Here is a 22,740-nt window from a genome sequence, read left to right as displayed (position 1 = left end):
CATGTGTCCCTGCCTGTCCAGGACCTTTCTACTCCCCAGCAAGACAGATTCAGGCCTGAATCTGCCCAGGCACCAGCTGGGCACCTCATGTGAGGAGGTGCCTTGAGAGGTCATTCCTTTCATCCCTCAGCCTCACACCCCTGGCCACAACTATGCCAAGTCCAGGTCTTCTTAAGGACATGCCGTGCACAAATGTGCTCTGTATCTGGTGGGCCCTGCAGATGTTCAGCAGCTGGAAGACTCCCTGCTGAGCATGAGAAGCCCGCTATTGCCTTCCCTGCTGAGGTCAAGTTGAGCCTGTGATCCTGGAGCTGGCGGCAGAAGAAAAACTCCAGTTCACCCTGCTTATCTTCCGGCTACCCTGCAGGCACCAGATCCTTCCAGTTGGAAGGTAGGGAAGTCACTATATCGGTACCCACACCCAGGGTGTCCAGACTAGAGCATCCCAAGGCTGGCATGTGGAAGAGCCACATATGTCACCATGGTGTGGGTGGGTGGTGCATCTCATGTTTCCTCAACACCTCTGAAGGCGGGATGAGAATCTGCCGTCTGACAGCCTCGGGCCCCACAGCCTGCGGAAGGCTGAGTTGCACACCTAGCACTGCAGATGGCTGGGCTAAGTGAGGGCTGGAGGAGCAGATAGGGGTGCAATGGGCATGCTCAATGCTGCTCAGCCTGGGAGATCCAGTAATGTCCACCTCCTGGAAGCAGCAAGAGAAGAGCTGAGCTTTTTACCCCCACCATGCCTGGCCTGCCCTGTTGGGCAGTGATGAGATTGGTCATGGTCCTCTGAATTTGGGGAGGCTCTCTGCCAAGGGCTCAAAGCCCCCCAAAAGCTACTTGAGGATCAAGAGAGGAGCTGGTTGGGACTGAAGAGGGTAGACTTGTATCAGCCCAGAGTCGAGGCCCAGCAGCTGGGAACAGGGAAGGTGGCAAGCAGGCGGGCCATGTCATCATCTGCCAGAAAGACCTCAAGGGCACAAGAACATTCTGAGGGCTGTCCCCCACTGGAACAAGATCTGTGAGTGATGTAAAGCTTTCTGGCAAAGGCAAAGGAAGTTTCCAGACCACTAGGGCCAAAGAGAAGACCTGCAAAAACCGAGTCTGTTTTCTCAGCACTGCCCCAGTCCAGAGCCCTCTCCCTGTCTAAGACCATGGTGAGCATAGCAGGATAGCACAGTGGCCCACTGTCTGTAGACTCTCAGATGCTCCTGGGCACAAAGACCCCATCCATATGGCCAACAGGAGGACTTGGATCCCAAAAAGACCTTGACAGGCTGGGGTAGCAGTTCACATGTCCCACAGTAGCAGAGAGTGGGAAACGGACAATTATATTCTTACAAAGTTCGGCTGCACCATGAAAAAGAATGAGGTCATGTCTTTTGCGGGGACATGGATGGAGCTGGAGGCCATTATCCTTAGTAAACTAACATGGGAACAGAAAAGCAAATACTGCATGTTCCTAAATGATGAAAACTCATGGACACATAGAGGGGAACAAAACACACTAGGGTCTCCTTAAGGGTGGAGGATGCGAGGAGGGAGAGGAGCAGAAAAAAAGAACTATTGGGTACCAGGCTTATCACCTGGGTGATGAAATAATCCATACAACAAACCCCATGACACAAGTTTACCTCTACAACAAATCTGCACATTTTTTATAACCCTGAACCTAAAATAAAGGTTAACAAATAAAAATAAAGCAGGGAAAAAAAAGTTTGGCTGCACAAGTTACAAGAAGGGCTAGAGCCCGTTTCTCTGCACGTGGAAAACAGACTCAGGGTTTGGTTGAAAGCCAGCCTGAGACGCGGTAAGAACATGATGAGGCCACTATCATCTAAACATGGGAATCTTGGGTGTGGCTGCACTGCTAGAATATTGGCCAGAAGGAGCGAGGTCAAGGCCTCGTGCCTCTGAAGTTCCACGCTCAGTCCCGGCTCTCCCACCATAAAGGAGGCACTGACACCCCCAGCACCTCTGCAGAACAATGAAAGCATGTGGGGGAAGAAGCTAAAGTCATGTCCTGTATTTAATTTCACAAACATGTGACTCTGTATCCTGAGCATTCTTTCAAGTCCCCAGCACAACTATTAACTCACTCTACCCTTGTGAGGCAGGCACCATTATCAGCCCACTTGGGGGGATGAGAGGCTGAAGCACAGCAAGCTGAAATAACTTGCTCAAGGTCATCCTGCTAGGAAGTTGTGCAGTCAAGATTCAAATCTGGGAGATCTGGCTCCAGAACACATGCTCCAAAACCCACACTGTGCTGCCAGCCTCATAAGAAGAGCTTAGCAAACAATGGGGAGTCTTCACCCTACAGTGGGAAGAGGCAGTGGCAAGCAGTGGGGCAGCCCATTGCAGATGTAATGTGTAGATTCTGTTCTGGGTGACCCAAGGCAGCAGCCTGGGCACTGGGAAGTGTCTGGGGAGGCCAGACTCAACTCTATGAGGAAGGAGGGGTACGACTCATTTTCGCCTCCACTCTGTGCTATTTCCAGGGTTCCCATGCCCTCCCACTGTCCGGGTTTCTCCTTGGGTCCTGGGGCAATTGTGCCAGCCCCAGATTTTTCTAGGGATCTCTTACACGTTTGTTTTATCTCCCCAACTGAACTGCATGTACTCTGAGGCCAGAGACTGTGCTTTAATTCTCTCCAAAATCTCTCCCATTGTCTACCTCCACACTAGGTACTTGAAGGACTCATGGAATCTCAAGGTGGGAAGTGACTTCCTCAAGTTCTCATGCTCAACTTCTCATCCATGCAGGATTCCTCTTTGTGTCAGGCCAGCTACAAGAGTGTATTAACTTTGGTCACCTCCAGTAATGGAGAGCTCAGTACCACTCAGGGTACCTGTTCCATCAGTGGGTGCACAGTTGCAATTAGAATGAGAGCATCTCGATATTCTAGGACAGCTTGTGGAGGGGGGTGGTATGGGAGGAGGAAAGGGTGATGCAAGTAGAAGGGGGGGCCATATAGGCTAAAATCTTTTATGCAAAAGAAAATATAGCACCTTCTATTTGTGGGAACCCTGAGATAGCAGGTTAGAGCCTTCTGGTGCTACAGAGAGGAAGCAGAAATGATCCCCCATCCCCTTCTCAGGAGCAGGTGATAGAAGCAATGAGGACCAGTCCCAGCGGATGGCTACAGACTGAGGAACAGCAAAGATGAAGCAGGAACCCAAGATTCTGCCTCTTGGGGCTTTCTAACCTGTTGATACCCAGAAAAGAGGCCAGAGGTGACCCTTTGTGTGCCACGCACTCAGATGGCAAGTTCTCAGAGCCAAAAGCTATTTAAACATGCCCTCCACCCTACCTGGGGCTCCTGGAGCACTGTGAAATGAGATAGGCTGCAAGTAGCAAATACACCATGGATTCTAAGAAGAATAATGTAAACTGGCTCACTAATACATTTTTCATATTGAACACACATTGAAATGACACTATTTTGGATACATTGGGTTAAATCAAATATATTATTAAATTTTTAGAAGACCATTTTAACTACGGCATCCCCATTGTGGAACAAAGACAAAATCCCTATTAGTTCTAAGGGGTCAGAGAGTCAGCACCCGGATGTTTAGGAGACAGATGGCTCACGGCAGTGTGAGGAAGGGGTGGGGCGATGGCCTTGGAGAAAGCATTGAAGGCAAGGGCAGAGATAGGCAAATGTCAAAAGGGGGCCATTCATGGCATGGGGGAGTGAAGTGCACTGAGAAAACTGGGCTGGGTGGGGAAGGACTTTGCTGGTGAGGACAGGAGAAAAGGAATGGGGGGATATCTCTCAATGGGGGCCCGTCAAAGGGCCTGGCTTTGTCCCCAACCAACTTCATCCAAACTTCATTCTCTGTGGCCTGTTTCCTCAACATTCAGTCAGCAATTAGTCATTGAAGAGCACCTGCCCCCCGCCAGGCCATCTGCTAGTTGTGGGGGGAACAGCAGTGAGATCTACTGGGTTCCTGTCCTCAAAGAGCTCCCAGGGGGATAGTCAAACAGGCAGAAGACTTCTGTGCTTGTGCACTGACTTTCCCAGACCCAGGACCAGCCATTTCAGCCCTGGCATCAAGTCCATGAGTCTTCCTCAAAGGAACAGACCAACCCCCAATACCCTCTCCTGCCTGCAGACCAGTCCTAGCCAGCCAAGTCTTCTGAGAGTCTAGTCTTGAAAGCCCAATACTCTCTGTAGTCTGGGGGCCCACACCTGGGAACTCTGGGCCTTGGCATCCATGACCACCAGGCCTGCAGCCTGGTGGGGGCACCAAAGGGCATGAAGAGCCTCCCTGCCTTCTTAGGCTCTGTCCAGGGTGCTGAATTCACTGAGCTGACTGGTTTCTCCAAAGGAGAGCAATACTGCTTGACTCTGCTACCCAACCCAATATGCCTCAAGAAAACAGAGCCCACGGACCATAGCCCACATTCTCACATCTGCCAGATCTGGGTTCCCGGACCTATCTCCTCTGACCTAATTTCTCCTTCAACCAAACTCACTGAAGGACCAAGCAACAGATGGCAGGATGACAGAAGCTGGGCTCTGCCCTCTCCCCAGCTTTCCAGCTTGATCCAGAGGAAGCGACAGAGGCAGGAAAAAGCACCCGTGGGTCCTCCTGAGTTAGAGTCTGTCACTCATTTACATGATTTCTTGGACGTCTCAAAAATACAAGGGGAAGGGAAGACCCCACTGTCATATCTTACAAATCAGAAATTGGGCTTGGAGTTCTGCCTGTATACTAGTAATTCAGCCATACACACTCTGCAGCCCACCCCACCGCACACACATGGGCACACATGGACACAATGAAAGGGACAGAGGAAATAGCCCATCATATAGAGGTCGCCTCGGTGTCAGAGGCTCTGCCACATCCCTGACCCAGTCAGTAGGGCAGCAGTCCATTCCAGTCATGATAACAACAAGGCCCATCACTTAGAGAGGAAACTGGGCAAAGTTGCTCAGAGATGGTATTGGGAGAGGCTGTCCTTGTGGCTTAAATCTCCTTCACTAAAGATTTGTGCCCTTATCACCCCCACATCTCTGAGATGCTCAGTGACCATGGCCTGCTTCCAGAGTAGAGTAAAAGTGCAGCCGGAGAAATGGAAGCTGGATATGAGACTGGCCTCTAGAATGGGAATCAGGAGAGGCCAGCTTTGCACAACCTTGAGCAAGTCAAGTTTCCTCTGGGCCTCCATCTCATCCTGCTAGTAAAGTGAATGATTGCTAGGGTTCCTGACAGTCTCATCCTTTGGCACATGCTGTTCGTGTTGGTTCTGATTTGCACGTTGTCAGCATGCCCAGCTTCAGAGGGCAAGTCCATGTATAACTCTGAAGCCTGGCACTCTGACAACATACACATCAGAACCAACATGAACAACATGTGTGCCAAAGGATGGCAAACCTGTCTGCTGGAAATCAGCCTGCCACTGCCCTCTATGGAGACACGGGAAGAACACTGCCTTCCTCCCATCCCATGACATCCCACAGCATCTCTCTATGTCCATTGTTAAAGGAGAACAAACAAAAGAGCCTGGCACAGTGCCTGGCTCATAGCAGCTGCTCCAGGAAGACCCAACTCCCCTCATGTCTTGAATGTTTATCTCTTTTCTTATAGGATGATGGAGACAGGGGAAGTGGAAAGAGGAGGGGAAGAACAAGGTCAGGGAGGCTGGGAGAGTAAGAGGGACTACAGCTGCCATCATTAATCACCTTCCATCACAACCTGCATCTTGTGAATCAGCATCTGTGATACTGATAAAGGCTGCTGGAGGGATGGAGGTGACACAGTCACAGGCAGGATGTGATTGCATGGGGGAGGAGGCAATGTTGAGTCCTGCTTTCAGGGCTTAATCTCAGTTGGATACACACACACACGCACACACACATGCACGCACAAACATTGCCATTCCACAGGCTGCAGAGCCCCCTCCTCCTGCTGCCACCCCATCTGTGCTCAGGCTGCAGCCCCCTCTGTCTACTCCCCATGGCCAAGAGGACAAGGAAGGCAAATGCTGATTAATATTTTACACATTAAGAATTCTATGAAGCCAGTCCCATTAGAGAAGCAGAGACTGTGTAATGAGGCAAACTGTTATAGTGGAAAGTACATGAGCTGGCCTAGTACACATGTGCCCCCTCCTAATCCTCACCCAAGACCTGCTTGCTGAATGAGTAGGCATTGATTTGTTCCCAGTAAAACTTGCTGCCCGCTAGCTGTGTGACCTTGCACAACTCACATCTCCTCTCTGGGCCTCAGTTCCATCATCTGTGCAATGACTGGGTTGGATTACAAGATCCCCAGAGCCCTTTCTGGTTCTAAGAGTCTGTGATTCTCTGGTTCTATAAGCTATTTGCATGTCCCAGCAGATGGCCAACAGCAATAGTCATTGGTAGAGTTGGTTCCCATCAATTCCCTGTAAGAAATGAGCACATACAGCAAATGCTCTTTTTGGCTCCTATCCATGCAACAGTTTATAATAAAACTTCTGAATTATCAACTGTTTTCATTATAAGCAAGGAAGGGGAGAGCAGAGAGGCACAGAATTGCAGGTGGACTCTTTACAGCTCTTCTGTTCTGCTAACAAGGAGCAAGTACCTACCACTCCTTCTCATCTTTAAACACCCAAACACATTCTCTCTCTCTCTCTCTCTCTCTCTCTCTGTCTGTCTGTCTGTCTGTCTCTCTCTCTCTTCCTTTCTATCTCTCTCTCTCTCATACTCTCCAGAGTAGTCTATTTTCTCTCTCTCCCCTTTTCTCTTTCAAAATAAATGAATGAATGAGTGAATGAATGAAGTTGAATATTGTGATAGGCAGAATTCTAAGATGGCTTCAGGATTCCTGCCTCCTTGTGTAGATGCTCTACCACAATCTTCTTTTTTGCTGTGTGGGTGGGCCTTGTGAGTATGATGGGGTGAGGTAATTAAGGTCTCAGATCAGTTTATTTTGAGTCACTTAAAAGGAAGATTATCCTGGGTGGGCCTGGCTTAAACAGATGAAAGCTCTTAAAAGAGGAACTGACCCTTCCTGAATGGAGAGAGACAGAGTCTCCTGGCGGCCTTGAAGAAGTGAGCCGTCAGGCGAGAGAGCCTGCGAGAGCTACATGGTGGGAAACTCTGAGGAAGCTTCTAGAAGCCAAGAGAGATGGGATGACAGCCAGCAAGAGAATGGGACCTCATTCCTACAGCCACAAGAAACTGAATATTGCCAACAACGACATGAGCTTGAAAGAGGATCCCAAGCTCCAGAGAGGAGTACAGACCAGCCGACACCTGAACAGCAGCTCTAGGAGATCCTGAGCAAGAACCCTGGTGACCTGAGCTTGGACTCCTGACCCACAGAAGCTGTGAGGCGATAAAATGGATGTCATTTTAAGCTGCTGTGTTTGTGGTCATTCCTTACTCAGGCATAGAAAATAAACACAAATATCTAATCAAAACACCACCCAAATAGCATCTTCTAATGGGACTTTGTCCGGATCCTCTCTGACGCCAAGCACAAGTGCTCTGCCGTCCCTGCTGTTTGGGAGCTAACCAGGACCCCTCCCTCCAACCCTAATTGCTGAGACTAGGCCACAAAGACAGCGGCTCCTCTACCCAGGGCGGGCTGCCTTTTCCCACATGAAGGCGATGACATCTGTCCAGCCCAGTGCCAACACAGGATGGCAGAGACTACCCCAGGGGACAAGTGCCCTTCCACTTCTCCCGGCCAATGTGGTGATGGCAGGCAAATTACTCTATTAGCTTCCAGGCCAACTGACAGCCAAGCCAGGCGTTATGTCAACTGCCTCCAGGAGGGTGTCCCACTCCCACCTTCCACAGTGGAGCACCTTAGCACCCAGTTCAGAGGCCTGCCCTCTGCTGTTCCTCCTCTGTGTCCTCCCTCCTGCCCTCCCTCTCTGCTTGCCCTTTGGGACACAAGCCCTCTCTGCCTCTGCCTGCCACTTCTGCCCTAGCGCAGCAGGAGTCTCAGCCAATGTGACACTGAAGGGCAGGGAGCAGAAAGCTGGTGGAGGCTTTGGAATGTCCTGTACGGAGGCCCTGGGGAGCTCTCTTTGGTTAGGCTTCCAGAAAAGAAACCTCCTGTGGGTGGAGCACATGAGGGTGTGCGGGTGGTGTACCTATCCCCTTATCCAAGCATCTCCCCCAGCCCTCGCCCTTCCTCCTATGTGGAGCCCAACTCCTTCACTGATTCACACAGGCTGAGGGTGAGCAGGACAAACTTCTGGAGGTGAGGAGACCTATGCACAGTTCCCAGGGCCTAGAGTCTCTTCATCTACCCACTCCCCCATCAACTGAATATGGCAAGAGGGCTGCTGTCCCCCAGGCCCTAAGAGAGACAGCTACTAATTACACCTTCCCCTAGTAAGTAGCCCAGGACTTTTCTGTTTCCCTGCCTTCCTTCTTTCAATCTTGGTCCCACCTCCCCATGGAGTCAGATAAGAAGTGAGGAATGGGACTAGATGGGGCAGTGAGGTTTCTGAAAGCTTAACCAAAGACAGATTGAAAGACCCCTACAGTTTATTCTTTTATTAAAAGCGGAGAAACTGCACTGGCGTTACCTCCAGCCACTTGGGAAACAGGGGTACAGGGGAAAGGAATTGGTTCATAAGCCACTGACCCTGAAAAAGAACTTCCTGGGGCTGATTTAGTGCCCTTGGGGCTTGTTTGCACATGTCTTCTAATGCCCCACCTCAGGCTGAGGTCCTGAATTCATAGCCACCCCCTACAGTGACCCTAGGCCCATCCATACCATGTCCATTCCCTCTCTGAACAGAGGGGCATTTTCCCTTCCCCTGCATTTTGCACAGGCTGGGTCAGAGCTTCCTAAAGTGTCGTCTCTTGATGATGTACATCAAACTCTTCTAGGGGCCATGTCAAAGATACAGATTCCTGGCCAATTTAATAAATGCTCCAAGTAAGCCTCATGCACACTAAAGCTTGAGAGCCCTGTCTAGTTTCTCTGCAGCCATCACTCTCATACTTTGCTACCAAGTAAATACTTAACAAGAGAGAAAACCATGTACAAGCAAGATCATGGGTTTGACCCACTTCATAGGTCATCCGGTACTGGGCAATTTACTTAACCTCTCTCTCGAAGCCTCAGCTTTCACAGGCATAACCTGAGAACATCCACGTTTCTGTATTCTCAGAAAGATTAAAATAGCCTCTATTCACTCCACAATTATACATTGAGCTCATACTCTGTGCTAGATGCAAAGATGAACCTGACAGTCTCTGTTCTTCTGGAATTCAATCTTGTAGGAGAGCAACACATAAAAAGTAATTAATTAAGAAAACAAGAATTTGTCAGATAATACAAAGGGCTGTGCAAATAATTTATAATAGTGTGATGGTAAACTGCCAAAGTTCACTCAAGAAGAAAAAAATAAGCTGAATTGTCCTATATCTATTAAACAAATTGAAATTGTAGCTTAAAATCTTCCCATGAAGAAAACCTCAGACTCAGATGGTTTCACTAGTGAATTCTAACAAACATTTGAGGAAGAAATAATACCAAAACTACACAAACACTTCTAGAAAATTAAAGAGGAGGAACTACTTAAAAACTCATTTTATGAGACCAACATTACTCTGACACAAAACCAGACAAAGGATGCAAGAAGATGATGGACTGATATCCCTTATAAACATAGATGCGAAAGTTCTAAACCAAATTTTATCAAATACAACTCAACAACATATAAAAAGATAATACATCATAACCAAATAGGGTATATCTCAGGACTGCAAAATTGATTTAACATTCAAAAATCAATCATTTAACTGGGTGTGGTGTTGCATGTCTGTAATACCAGCTGCTCAGCAGGCTGAGAGAGGAGGATCACTCAAGTCCAGGAGTTTAGGGCTGTAATGCACTATGACTGTGCCTGTGAATAGCCACTGCACTCCAGCCCAGGCACCACAGTAAGACCCATCTCTTTAAAAAAGTCCATAACATAACTTGCCATTTTAATAGATTACAAAAGAAAAACCATATTATCACCTCAATAGATGCAGAAACAGCATTTGACAAAATCCAACATCTATTTCTGATTTAAAAAAAAAAAAAAAAAAAAAACCTCTGAGCAAACTAGGAATAGAAAGAAATTTCCTTAAACCAATAAAAAGCATCTATGTCCTTTTAAAGTACAGTTAACATCATATCTAATGGTGAAAGACTGACTGCTTTCCCCCTAAGATCAGGAACAAGGCAAGGATATCTGCTCTCACCACTTCTATTTAACAATGTGCTAGAGATTTTAGCCAGTGCAATAAGGCAATAAAAAGAAATCAAAGGTATCCAGATTAGAAAGAAAGAAGTAAAATTATCTTCATTGACAGTTGGCAGGAGAATCTGTGTAGAAAATCCAATAGTAGGTGGGAGTGGGGCTACAAAAAAAAAGGAAACTAAAGAAAATCAAATAGAATCCACAAAACTAATAAGCAAGTGTAGCAAGGTTGCAGGATACAGGCCCAGTAATACACCTATCAATTGTATTTCATCACCAACCACTTGAAAATTGAAACTTTAAAAAATATCTTTTACAATAGCATCATGAAGTATGAAATACTTAGGGATAAATCTGACCAGAGATATGCAAAACAGGTACACTGAAAATTACAAAATATTGCAGAAATTAAAGAAAACCGAAATAAAAACAGAGATATACTGTGTTAATGGATCAAAAGACTCAATATTGTGAGAACATCAATTTCATCCAAATTGATCTACAAATTCAATGCAATCCCAAAGCAAAATCCCAGCAGGATTTTTAATTGAAATTGACAGTCTGATTCTAAAATTCATATGGAAATCCAAAAAACCTAGAGGTACCAAAACAACTGTGAAAAAGAACAAAGTTAGAGGACTCATACTACCTGACTTCAAGGCTTATTAGAAAGCTACAGTAACTACAGTATTGTGGTATTGGCATCAAGACAGACAGACAGGTTCATGGAACAGAATAGAAAGACCAGAAATAGGCTCATACCTGTCTGGTCAATTGCTGTTTACAAAGGTACAAAGGCAATGTAGTAAAGAAAGGACAACCTTTCAACAAATGGTGCTGGAATAATTGGCCATCATATGCAAAAAAGAGCTATCCATATAGCATACCATATATTCATAATGCAAAACTGTTTTGTGCAATAAATGCAAAATACAAAAGTTAATTCAAAATGGATCATATATGTAAATGTAAATCCTGAAACTAAAACTATATAAATTCTAGAAGAAAATCTTCATGACCATGAGTTAGGCAAAGATTTTTCAGATACAACACCAAAGCACAATCTATAAAGGAAGAAATTGATAAATTAGACTTCAAGAAAATTAAGAACTTCGTTTCTTTGAAAGACACTATTAAGAGAATGAAAAGACACACCAGAGACTGAAGAAAATATTTGCAAATCACATATCTGATCAAAGACTCGTACCTAGAATATTATAAAAGTATGTCCTACAACTCAATAGTAAGAAATCAAACAGTTTCACACAAGCAGGCAAGATATTTAAAGAGACATTTCACTAAAGAAGATATACAAATGGCAAAGAAGCAAATGAAAAGATCCTTAACATTATTAGTCATTAGGGAAATGCAAATTAAAACCACAATGAGCAATCACTACACAGCCATTAGAATAGCTAAAGATAAAAAGACTGACCATACCAATTCTTGTCAAGCATGTGGAGGAATGGGAATTCTCATACATATAGGGATGCTGGAGGGAAAGTAAAATAGTACAACCACTTTGGAAAACACTACAGGCAAGTTTCTTAAAAAGTTAAGTATGGGCCGGGTGTGGTGACTCACACCTGTAATCCCAGAACTTTGGGAGGCCAGGCAAGCAGATCACTTGAGGTCAGGAGTTCGAGACCAGCCTGGCCAACATGGCGAAATCCTGTCTCTACCAAAAATACAAAAATTAGCTGGATGTGGTGGGGCATGCCTATAGTCCCTCAGGAGGCTGAGGCAGGAGAATCATTTGAGCCAGGGAGGTGGAGGCTGTAGTGAGCTGAGATGGCGCCACTGCACTCCAGCCTGGGAGACAGAGTGAGACCCTGTCTCAAAAAACACAATTTTTAAAAAAGTTAAGTATAACACAGCCCTTCCACTCCTAGGTATTTACCAAAGAGAACCAACTTGTACACAAATGTTCATGCAGCCTTACATATAACAGCCAAACCTGGAAACAACCCCAATGTTCATCAGCTAGTGAATGTGGATAAACAAAACGGTGGCATGTCCATATAATGGAGCGCTACTCAAAGACGTAAAGGAATAAACCGTCAACACATACAGCATGGATAAATCTCTACTGTGCCGAGTGAAAAAAGCCAGACCCTCCAAAATAAAGAGGACATCTTGTACAATTCCATTTATATGAAATTCTATTAAATGCAAACTAATCTATAGTGACAGAAGGCAGATCACTGGTTGTGGGGGGTGGTGGGTGGAGAGAAAGGGAGGGATTACAAAGATGGATGAAGAAACATTTGGGGGTGATGGCTATGCTTGCTATCTTGATCGTGGTGATGGTCACAGGTATATGCATATTTCAAAATGTCTCCAATGGAGTGTTATACGTCTGTTTACTGTGTGTCAGTTATACCTCAATAAAGCTATTTTTACAAATGCAGTGATAGGATAGAGTGTCTGGTGACCACTTTAGATTATTCATCAGGGAAGGCCTCCCTGAAGCGATGACATTAAGCTGAGCTCTGATTGACAAGAAGTAACAGCCAAGCGGGGGTCTGGGGAAGAGCATTCCAGGCAGCAGGAATAGCACATGCAAAGCCATAGAAGATGAGAAGGAGACTGGCCTGTTTGAGGAAGAGACAGGTTCATATCCAGGGCGGGGCAAGTGGTGCAAGGCAAGGTCAGAAAGGCAGACGAACCCAGGACAGTGGGGCTTTGCAGACCAGGCAGGAGATTTGGTTTATGTTCTAAGCAGGTGAGAAACCACTGGGTAGATCCTAAATAGAAGAGTGACATGATCTGTTTCTGATTATTTGGAGTTTTAAAAAATCATTTTATTTTCTATAAAAGGCATGTATTACCTACTAAAAATAAAATACATATTTAAAACCAGATCATTCTCACTGTCATACAGAGAATACACTGCAAATGCATGAGAGTAGAAGCAGGAAGCTCTGTGGAAAGGCTACTGCAGTCACCAGACAGAAGAAGGAGGCTGGGGCCAGAGTGGTGGCAGTGGAGGTGGGAGGAGGTCTCTGAAATCTGGTTTTGAGATAGGGTCTAGAGCACATACTGGTGAGTGGGGCATGGTGGAAAAAGTGGGCTTCGAGGCTGGTCCTGCATATGTGTGTGCACCTGGTCTTCAGGACGTGGCTGCCTTCTGACCTCCATACATCCTCTCCATTGTTTCCTCCCCCCGGCAGCCCAGAGAACCTGGGACATACCGAGAATCCTCTGGCTCATCCACTTGTGATTCATCATGTCTTTCTCCCTCTCTGGACAAAGATCTCTTCTTCCTACTGCAGCACCTAGTACAGTGCCGAACGCAAGGCACGCATCCAACACCTGTCTGTGGAATAAGCAAGTGAAAGGACGAATGACTGATGAGCTATTAATAATTAACTCATGGGAGTAAGGGAGGTAAGGAAGACATTTCTACCTGCTCTGGCCTCAGTGTTAGACTTTCTCCTGCCCTGCCCCACCCCCAGTTACCTCCCCGTCAACTTCAGCAGCCCCGCTGCTCTGTCTACCCAGAAGCTGCAACCGCATGGCAGGCTGCTGGGCAATCAGTGCTGGCCGGCTCCTGCCAGCAGGCCCTGACCTAGTTTGAGAGCCAGTCGAGGAGGATGATGTCACAGAGAATGCAGCTCCTCAGACTGGGGCTTAGTGAGCTGGCTCTGAGGCTGGATTCAGCTTAAATGTCAGAAATTTGGATAGCATGCTATCCACAGGGATGTCAGAGAAAGATGCAGACAGGACTAAGGGCAGAACTAGTAGCACTTTGGAGATACTGCTCTCTTCTGGGCACCTGAATCTGGTTTCCAAGCCCTTTTAAGGGCAGCCTGGATTGTGCGCTGTGAGACCTGTCTCCCACGTCCCATGGGGAGGTGTCAGGAACATTGGGGAAGGACCAGGGGGATGGGAAGAGCTCCTCAAGTACCTCTCCAATGACTTCAGTCATTATTGAGTTTGTGAATTCAAGCATTTTCTGGCCAGGTGTGGTGGCTCACACAGTGGCTGAGGAAGGAGGATCACTTGAGGCCAGGAGTTCAAGACTTGCCTGGGCAAAATCAAAAGACTCTGTCTTTACAAAAGAAAAAGAGAGAGACGGAGAGAGAAAGAAGGAAAGAAGGAAGGAAGGAAGGAAGGAAGGAAGGAAGGAAGGAAGGAAGGAAGGAAGGAAGGAAGGAAGGAAGGAAGGAAGGAAAGGAGGGAGGGAGGGAGGGAGGGAGGGAGGGAGGAAGGAAGAAAGAAAGAATAATTTTAAAAAATGTATTTTCCAAACATTTAAATATCCACAGGACAGGCCAAGTACAGTGCTACTGCTGTACTGCTGAGTGCCGGGGTGGTTAGGACATGGCTTCCACTCTCAGTGGCTCACTCTCAAGGGTCAGAGAGAAACATCAACAAAAAAAGCCAAACCACAAGCAGTTAATTGTTAAAACAAAGAGATGTGCCTAACTGTGTGGCCAGCTCAGTGGAGGAGAAGCCTGGGAGACTTCTCAGTGGAGGTGGATCTCAGAGGAGAGACAAAGAATGCGTGGAATCTCTCTCAGTGGCCAAGGGGTACAGCCAATCCCAGCAGAGGGGTCAGCACAGGCCAAGGTCTCAAGAACCAAGGGAGCATGGTACATCAGCGGCAGCACAAGTTCATGGCCAGAGAACCGCCCTCGTGTGGGGAGGAGGGAGAGGCGGGCTGCACGGGAACACAGGGAACATGACGCCAGACAGGCAGCGAGTGCTGTGCTCAAATGTTCAGATGTCATTCTGTCAGCAACAGGGAGCTAGTGAAGGGTCTGGAGCAAGGAGGAGACCTGGACAGCATTCTAGGGTGTTGGCAGCCTGGTGGATGCTGTGGGGGCCAGGGTGTAAGATGGGAGGTGGGGGCACTGGGGAGACCTGTGTCCTTGTGGGCAACCGTGAGGTCCAGAGCAATAGAGCTAGAGGGGAGGGCGCTGGGCAGACCCTGTGGGGCAGCTCTGGCCCCTGCACTCTGGGGCTCAGCTTGTGCCCGGCTCATGCTCTCAGCTCCCATCCTTCACTCTGCATGCTGGGCACCCCACAGAGCCCAAAACCCCTTCCCTCAGGGGTATGAACATGGGTCCTTTTTGCCCTCCCTTTGCCACCCCAACCTCCAGCCTCAACTTGATGCTGTGTACGGAGGAAATGGGAAAAGTTGCAGAGACAAAACAGGAGATGAGCAAGGTGGAGTGGGGCCCACTGTGGTAGGAATGGGCTGCCAGGTCTCCCTGCAGGCCTAGGAGGGTCTTCTTTCAGAAGCAAGGTCTGAGGTTCTCCCCATTGCAGCCCACCCTTGCATCCGGGCTTCTGCTGAGCACCACCTTTGAGCTGAGCCCACGTACAGGGGTCCTTAAGGCTTGGACTCTTCCCCACTAAACTATGAAATAGGAGCCTGGTCCTCTGGGGAGGCCAGATGAAACTGTTGAGGGAAAAGGCATCCCATCCCCGCCCCCAACATTGAACACTCATCCCTTTGGAGTGGCAGCTCCCAAAGGCTGGGCATCCGGGAGGCCCTGACTGCATCCCCAGGGACAGAGAATGCTTCTGAGTGGTCTCAAGCAGGGGGAAGGGAAAGTGGGGCTGAATCTCTTAGCTAGAGGGGGTAAGCCCTGAGTGCCCACTTAATGCAGTGTGACACCCAAGCCCCCGAGGCAGCGTGAATAGTCCGCAACATAGTAACTGACTCTGACATCTCCCTGGTGCCCTCGGCACACACCTTCCCAGCCTCCTCTACCCCAGGATCCCGGAAGGTCAGGGCCAGCCAAAGGATAGCCTTGAAGCCCCGCCATGGTCCAGGAGGTTTACATTGCAGGGGCCGGCGTGCACCTACACCTGCACAGGTGGGTCGGAGAAGGGGATTCTCCCAGGTCTGTGAGTCAGCTGGGGCAAAGGGAAGGAGTGCAGGTGGGGCAAGAAGGCAGATTTCAGGGTGAGGACAACCGAGGCAGGTGAAGAAAGACAGTTTGGTGCCATAGAAAAAGCCCTGAGAGAAAGGAGCCCAGGTCTCATCCCAGTTGGGACACTCCCTTGGGGTAAATCACCTAACCTCCCTGAACCTCAGTATCTTCATCTATACCATAGAGAAAATAATATTCCCACCACATAGGGTTCTTGTGGAAAACAAAGGGGATGATATACAGGAGAGGCTCATTGAAAAGGAAATGCTGGCCCGGCAATAGTAGCTCACACCTGTAATCTCAGCACTTTGGGAGGCTGAGGCGGGAGGATCACTTGAGGTCAGGAGTTTGAGACCAGCCTGGCCAACGTGGCAAAACTCCATCTCCACTAAAAACACAAAACAATTAGCCAGGTGTGGTGGTGCGTGCCTGTAATCCCAGCTACTCGGGAGGCTGAGGTGGGAGGCAGAGGTTGCAGTGAGCCGAGATAGTAACACTGCACAAAAAAAAAAACTCCAGAAAGAAAGAAAGAAGAAAGAGAGAGAGAAAGAAAGAAAGAAAGAAAGAAAGGAAGGAAGGAAGGAAGGAAGGAAGGAAGGAAGGAAGGAAGGAAGGAAGGAAGGAAGGAAGGAAGGAAGGAAGGAAGGAAAAGGAAATGCTAAACAGAGGTCAGTCCAGGTTGTGAAGGGATGAAGCTGTAGCCTGTGACAGTATGAGCCACCAGGGAGTGGTGGCTGGAGGCAGCGGGGCTAGGCAGCAGGACCAAACTCTCCCTCCAGCAGACAGAGGTGGTGGGGGGTGCTTGTTGAGACTGTCGTGTGGGTCTAGCCCCATTCCCTACCTTGAGGTCTGCAGGGGCTCAAGACTTTGGGCGAGTCTCTTCCCATAGTGTTTCTCAGCCTTCACAACTGAAGGAGCAGGCAGAGATTAGGCAGGGGGTAGCTCAGGGCCACAAACACCCCACCCCTGACCCCACTCATCCTGAGCCTTTCTGATGAGCAGCTTTAGAATCCACTTTGACCTTCAAGAATAAAACCATCCTTCTTAACAGAACCACTTGATGTGTTCCATTGTATCAAGTGGAACCAAGTAACAAAGCTGAGTCCCCATAATGTCCTGTGATAACAGTAACAATCATTACTAGCATTTGGACGCCCTGTAGAATTACAAGGCACCTGCCTGTTTAATTGCCTCCCTTAATTCTCACTGCAACCCTAGAAGGTAGGTGGTGAATTATGATCCCCATTTTTTAGTTGAGGAAATGGGGGGTTCAGAGAGCTAAGTAACTGGCCTAAGCTTACACAGCTGTGCAGCAACAGAGGCAGGCTCTGAACCCCTCTGGAGCCACCATAACCCCGTATGCATCGCTAACGCCCCTGAGGTTCCTCACAGAGCCCTGCAGATGCTTCATCTCCTAAATAGAGAGGATCTGGACTGGGAAGCGGTGAAGCTTCCAGAGACCAGCATGGGCTCCATTCTGCCTGTCTGAGCTGTGCAATTCTGCCCCTCCTGGGAGACGTAGGGAGGGAGGTGACCACACCCCCACGTTGCCAGCCGGCATCTCCTGGGCACCTGCTGTTAGAGAAGATGGGTGTTAGAGAAGATGCCTGGGTGTTAGAGAAGATGCCTGCAATATGGGGATGAGTGCAACACGGACAATCAAGGACAAAGATGGGAACTGTGGGATGCAGACTCACAGCGCTTCGCCCCTTTGCGGCATCTAACTCAGGCCTCGCGTTTCATAGATGAGGAAACCGAGCGAGGTGCAGACAGGCTTCTAGAGCAGGGTAGGCAAACTTTTTCTGCAAAAGGCCAGAAAGTAAATATTTTAGGCTTTGCGGGCTGCACATACGTCTCTACAGCATATTATTCTTTGATTTTTTAAAATAATCCAACCTTTTAAAAATGTAGAAACTATTCTTAGCTTAAGGGCTACACAAAATAGGCTGGTTACAGGCAGAGTTCTGCCCCCAGGCTACAGTTTGCCAAACTGTGTTCTAGGAAATCATGTAGCCAGTTGCTTCCTGAGCTGGGGTTCATTCAATCAGCCAGCCAATATTTGGAGCACTTGCTCCAAGTGCTGTGCCAAGACCTGGAAGGAAACATCACATGCTCCATGCCCTCAAGCTGCCTGCAGTTTGGTGGGGGAGACAGGTAAGCAAATCATATCACCTCAATGCATAGTGGAAGGCTATGCAGGACAGGACACCCAGAGGAAAGAAAAGCGAGCTCTTTTGGGGTTTTCTGTGTGCTCCCTCCAATGAATGGTGGCACAGGTCAAAGGCTATCACAATCTCTGTGTACTTATCTGTGCCCTCCCCGAGTCTGTATGTTACATAAGGGCAATGACCTGTGTCCATTTGTCCACTACACTGTTCCCAGCACCTCAGACAATGTCTAGCAATAGCAAGCAAGCAATATGTGCCGAAGGAAAGAACGAATGAGTCGTACAACGAAATAGCTAGAGCCCTCAGTGCGAAGGTGGGGTGTCTGGTGAGAGCTATTAGAGGAACTCAAGAGACTGAGGGATTGTTCACTCTATCCCCCTTGGTTGTTGAACAAAGTATGTTTGTGGAGCCTGGAAACACAGCCCCGGACACCAGAAGCCTTCTTACCGCTCTGTTTTCTCTCCAGCCCCCTCAACCCTCCTCCCACCCCAGCCCTCTTTGCTGACTCATACAGCAGCCGCTAATCACACCCCAGTCAAGCGTGCTTAATTAAGCCCCAGTTACCCACAGCTTCTGAGCAAGAGGAAAAGACGGGACTCCGGTGGCGTGCCCATCCAGAGGGAGCTGGGTCGGGTATGGGATCCGGGGAGATGCATGTGCATGACAGCGGGGCACTCACTGGGAATCCGGTAGTAAAATAACAATAGCTCATATTTATAGAGCAGGTACTCTGTGTCAGGCATTGTGCTAATCCTTTCTGTATATTGACAAACCTCCTCATAGCAAATTTATGACATAGTATTACTTTTAATTGCAAAAACCGCAATCACATGTGCACCAACCTAATACTACTATTACGTCCATTTTACAAATGAGGAAACTGAGGCTTAGAGAAGTTACATGACTCACCCAAGGTCACACAACTAGTAAGTAACAGAGTTGAAAGGACTCCCGTTTTCCTGTTTTCCATAGTAAGGGGAAGGGAGTGTTTAGAGCGAGGAAGGGCAGCTTTGTCCAAAGCCCTGACCCCACTGTCCGGTGACCTGGGCTCCTTGTGAGAGCAAGACCCATCCTGACTCACACACAAGGGGGCAATTCCATCTTTATCTCAACCTACATTTATCATACACCTACTATGTGTCACACTCTGGGGACACGAGTCAAAGAGACGAAGTCTCTCCCATAGGAAACTCACAGGCCGGTGGGGAAGCAGCACTATAACTGCTGGGCCTTTAGGATCCACTGGTGCCCAGGGATGGGGCAGAGGCCAAAAAGTAGCATGCATTGCATTCCTACCTGTGCCAGACACCAGGGATGGCACATCTTTTGCCTTTCCTTCATCACCTAGAGTAGATGTATTTGTGGTGTGATTACTCCACACTACACCATATATTCCATGACATGAGCCAAGTATCTCAGGGTATGGCACAGTATTTGGCACGAAATTAGTGCTCAGTAAATATTTTTAAATGAATGACTGAATAAAACATAGCTCCTGCCCTCGTGGAACTTGCTGTCCAGGCAAGGAAATCAAGATATAAATAGATGATTGCAACATGGTGTGATGAATGCAACAGGAATGAGAAGACAGCCTCCATCCAGGGAGCTGTGCAAGGCATCCTGGGAGAAAGATGCTGAGGCCAGGTCTTGAAGAAAAAACAGTAGCTTCCCAGGGATATGGGGATGAAGGGCCCTTGGGGCTAAGAAGACAGCCCTCACAAAGGCAAGATGTGACTTAGTGGAATGAATAAGTGGATATACTGCTTGTTCCTTTCAGAAAAAAGACTGAGCTGGGCACAGTGGCTCACACCTGTAATCTCAGCACTTTGGGATGCTGAGGCGGGAGGATAGCTTGAGGCCAGGAGTTTGAGACCAACCTGGGAAACATAGCAAGACCCCCATCTCTGCAAAAGCTAAAAAAAAAAAAAAAAAATCCAGGCATGGTGGCATGTGCCTATAGTCCCAGCTACTTGGGAGGCTGACGTGGGAGGATCGCTTGAGCCCAGGAGGTCAAGGTTGCAGTGAACCATGATTGCACCACTGCACTCCTACCTGGGTGACAGAGTGAGACCTCATCTCAAGAGAAAACAAAAGAGAAAGAAAGAAGACTGTATGAGCGTCCAGGTCTGAGTGGGTTTGATCTGCCTGGGCCTGGGAATCTTACAGATGTGGCAGCCTTGCCCAGGACAGGACACCTCATCCCAAAGCTAGGACGCATACCTCTAGCATGTGGGTGAATGGAGAAACTCCACGTGGCTTCGTGGGGCTGAATTATGGGTGGGGGAGGTGAGGTGGAGGGAGGCAAAGAGACACAGCTGGAGATAGGCGCTGGGCCCAGATCCCAGGGGCCCTGACTGCCATGCCAGGGAGATTGGACCTTGTTCCTTAAGCAACAGGGGTTACTGAAGGATGCTGAGCAATCGAGTATGTATTCAATTTGTGTTTTAGAAAATGGCCCTGGCACGAGTGTGGAGGTTGGGTTGGGAGAAGATGAGCTTGGGGACAGGTACACCAGTCCCGAGGCTGGCGAGGGACTCAGGTGCTTCCAGTGGGCAGAGCAGTGAGGATAGCATGCAGGTGAGGAGAGACACAAGCGTGACATGGAATGGGCAGAACTGAGTAACCATTTGGCTGTGAGAGGAAAGAGGTCATTTAAGCTCTCAGAGTCTCAGTCTCTGCCTCTATGAAATGCAGATAAGATGATCTGCCCAACGGAGTCATTGTGGTCATTCACAGAGATAAAGGCTAAAAGGCCTGACCAGGGTCTGACAGGTGGCAGATGGTCTTTTCCTCCTTGTATCTTGCTGCGCCTTTATGCCATGTCTTATGCTTTTTTTTCACTTTTAAAAAATTGTGGTATATACAGTATAACACAAAAATACACATAACATAAAATTTACCATCTTAGCCATTATTAAGTGTACTAAATACATAATGTGCAACCATCATTACTCTCCAGCTCCATAACTCTTTTCATCTTTTAAAACTGAAATTCTATACCCATTCAATGATCATTCCCCATTCTCTCTCCTCCCAGCTCCGGGCAACCACTATGCTACTTTCTGTCTCTATGATTTCCACTACTCTAGCTGCCTCATATAAGTGGAATCATACCGTGTTTGTTCTTTTGTAACTGGCTGCTTTTGCTTGGTATACTGTCCTAAGGTTCATTTATGTTGTGAGTCAGAATTTTCTTCCTTTTTAAGGCTGACTATTCTATTGTAGTAGGGACCACATGTTGCTTACCCATTCATCTGTTGATGGACATCTGGGTTGCTTCTGTGTTTTAACTATTGTGAATAATGCTGCTACGAACATGGGTATACAAATATCTCTTCAAGACCCTGCTTTCAGTTCTTCTGGGCATATGCCCAGAAGTGAAATTGCTGGGTCACATGGTGATTCTATGTTTAATTTTTTGAGGAACTGCCATACTGTTCTCCACAGCAGCTGCACCATTTCACATCCCTACCAACAGCGCACAGGGGTTCCAAGTTCTCTATATCCTCACCAACACTTGTCATTTTGGGGTTTTTTGCTAGTAGCCATCCTAATGGGTGTGAGGCGGGCCACGTCTTATATTTTTGCATCACGCAGTAGAGCCAAGCTCAGAGGAAATGAACAATACTGGCATAGGTGGGCAATGTCCCCAGGGCTAGAGCAGCACTCACATGCAGAGGCATGTGCCCTGGCAGCGGGATGGGGCGTCCTGTCCAGGGCAAGGCTGCACACATCTATAAGATTCACAGGCCCAGGCAGATCAAACCCACTCAGGCCAGGCTGCTCATACACAATCTTCTTTCTGAAGGGAGCAAGCAGTATGTTCACTCTTCATTCCACCGAGTCCACTGGGAAAACAGAAACCACCCTAGGCCCTTCAAGCAGAGGGATTTAAACAAGGGATTTGGTTGTACAGGTGACAGAAGAGGTAGAGCAACCCAGATTAGCAACAGCAGGGAGTTGTCCCCTTCCTGGGGGTGGAAGGAGGCAATGTCTCTAGGAGCCTCGATGCTGAGGTCATCAGACAGAAACTGGAGCCACTGCAGGCCCCCCACAGGGAGCTGAGCGGTGCAGGACAGGGCTGATCAGTAGAAGCCAGAGGAGACACAGATAACCGCAGGGACATGGCCTGAAACAGACAGAGGGAAGAAATATCCTGGCTTTTCCCCTCCTCCCACGATCCACCTTCTTCCAGTGCCTCCTCTGATTGGCTGAACCAATGTAAAAGCCAGAAGGTAAGGAAGCCTGGGAAATGCAGCTCCCAGCAACGCCAGACAGGCCAGGGAACAGGAGACAGATCTGGAGCCACCGGCAAGTGATCGACCCACTCATTCATCCTTTCACTTCCTCATTTGTTCGGTCAACATTTGTTGAGCACCCAGGTGCTGGGAACATGATGACAAACAAGAATTCTGGGTCCTGTCCTCACCAAGCTTAAGGCCAGCAGTGCCTGGACCGTACCCCTCAC

General features: G+C 48.1%; 1 long non-coding RNA gene across 5 annotated transcripts in view; it reads right to left on the bottom strand.

Annotated features, from left to right (window-relative positions):
- LOC105476361 (uncharacterized) overlaps window positions 1–22,740 on the bottom strand; it is a 50,892-nt gene that overhangs the window by 2,770 nt on the left and 25,382 nt on the right. For 3 of the 5 annotated variants that reach the window (XR_011611116.1, XR_011611115.1, XR_011611117.1), the window contains 3 exons: window positions 17,802–17,906; window positions 14,127–14,266; window positions 12,161–13,531 (listed from right to left, as the gene is read on the bottom strand). This is a non-coding gene — a long non-coding RNA (uncharacterized lncRNA). Of the gene's footprint in view, window positions 1–12,160; window positions 13,532–14,126; window positions 14,267–17,801; window positions 17,907–22,740 lie in introns of those variants that run through there. The other 2 variants (XR_011611118.1, XR_984051.3) reach the window with 2 other exon arrangements.

This window comes from Macaca nemestrina, chromosome 12 (assembly GCF_043159975.1).
Source record: "Macaca nemestrina isolate mMacNem1 chromosome 12, mMacNem.hap1, whole genome shotgun sequence".
Taxonomy (NCBI): Eukaryota; Metazoa; Chordata; class Mammalia; order Primates; family Cercopithecidae; genus Macaca; species Macaca nemestrina.
This window is presented reverse-complemented; position numbering and strand designations above follow the sequence as displayed.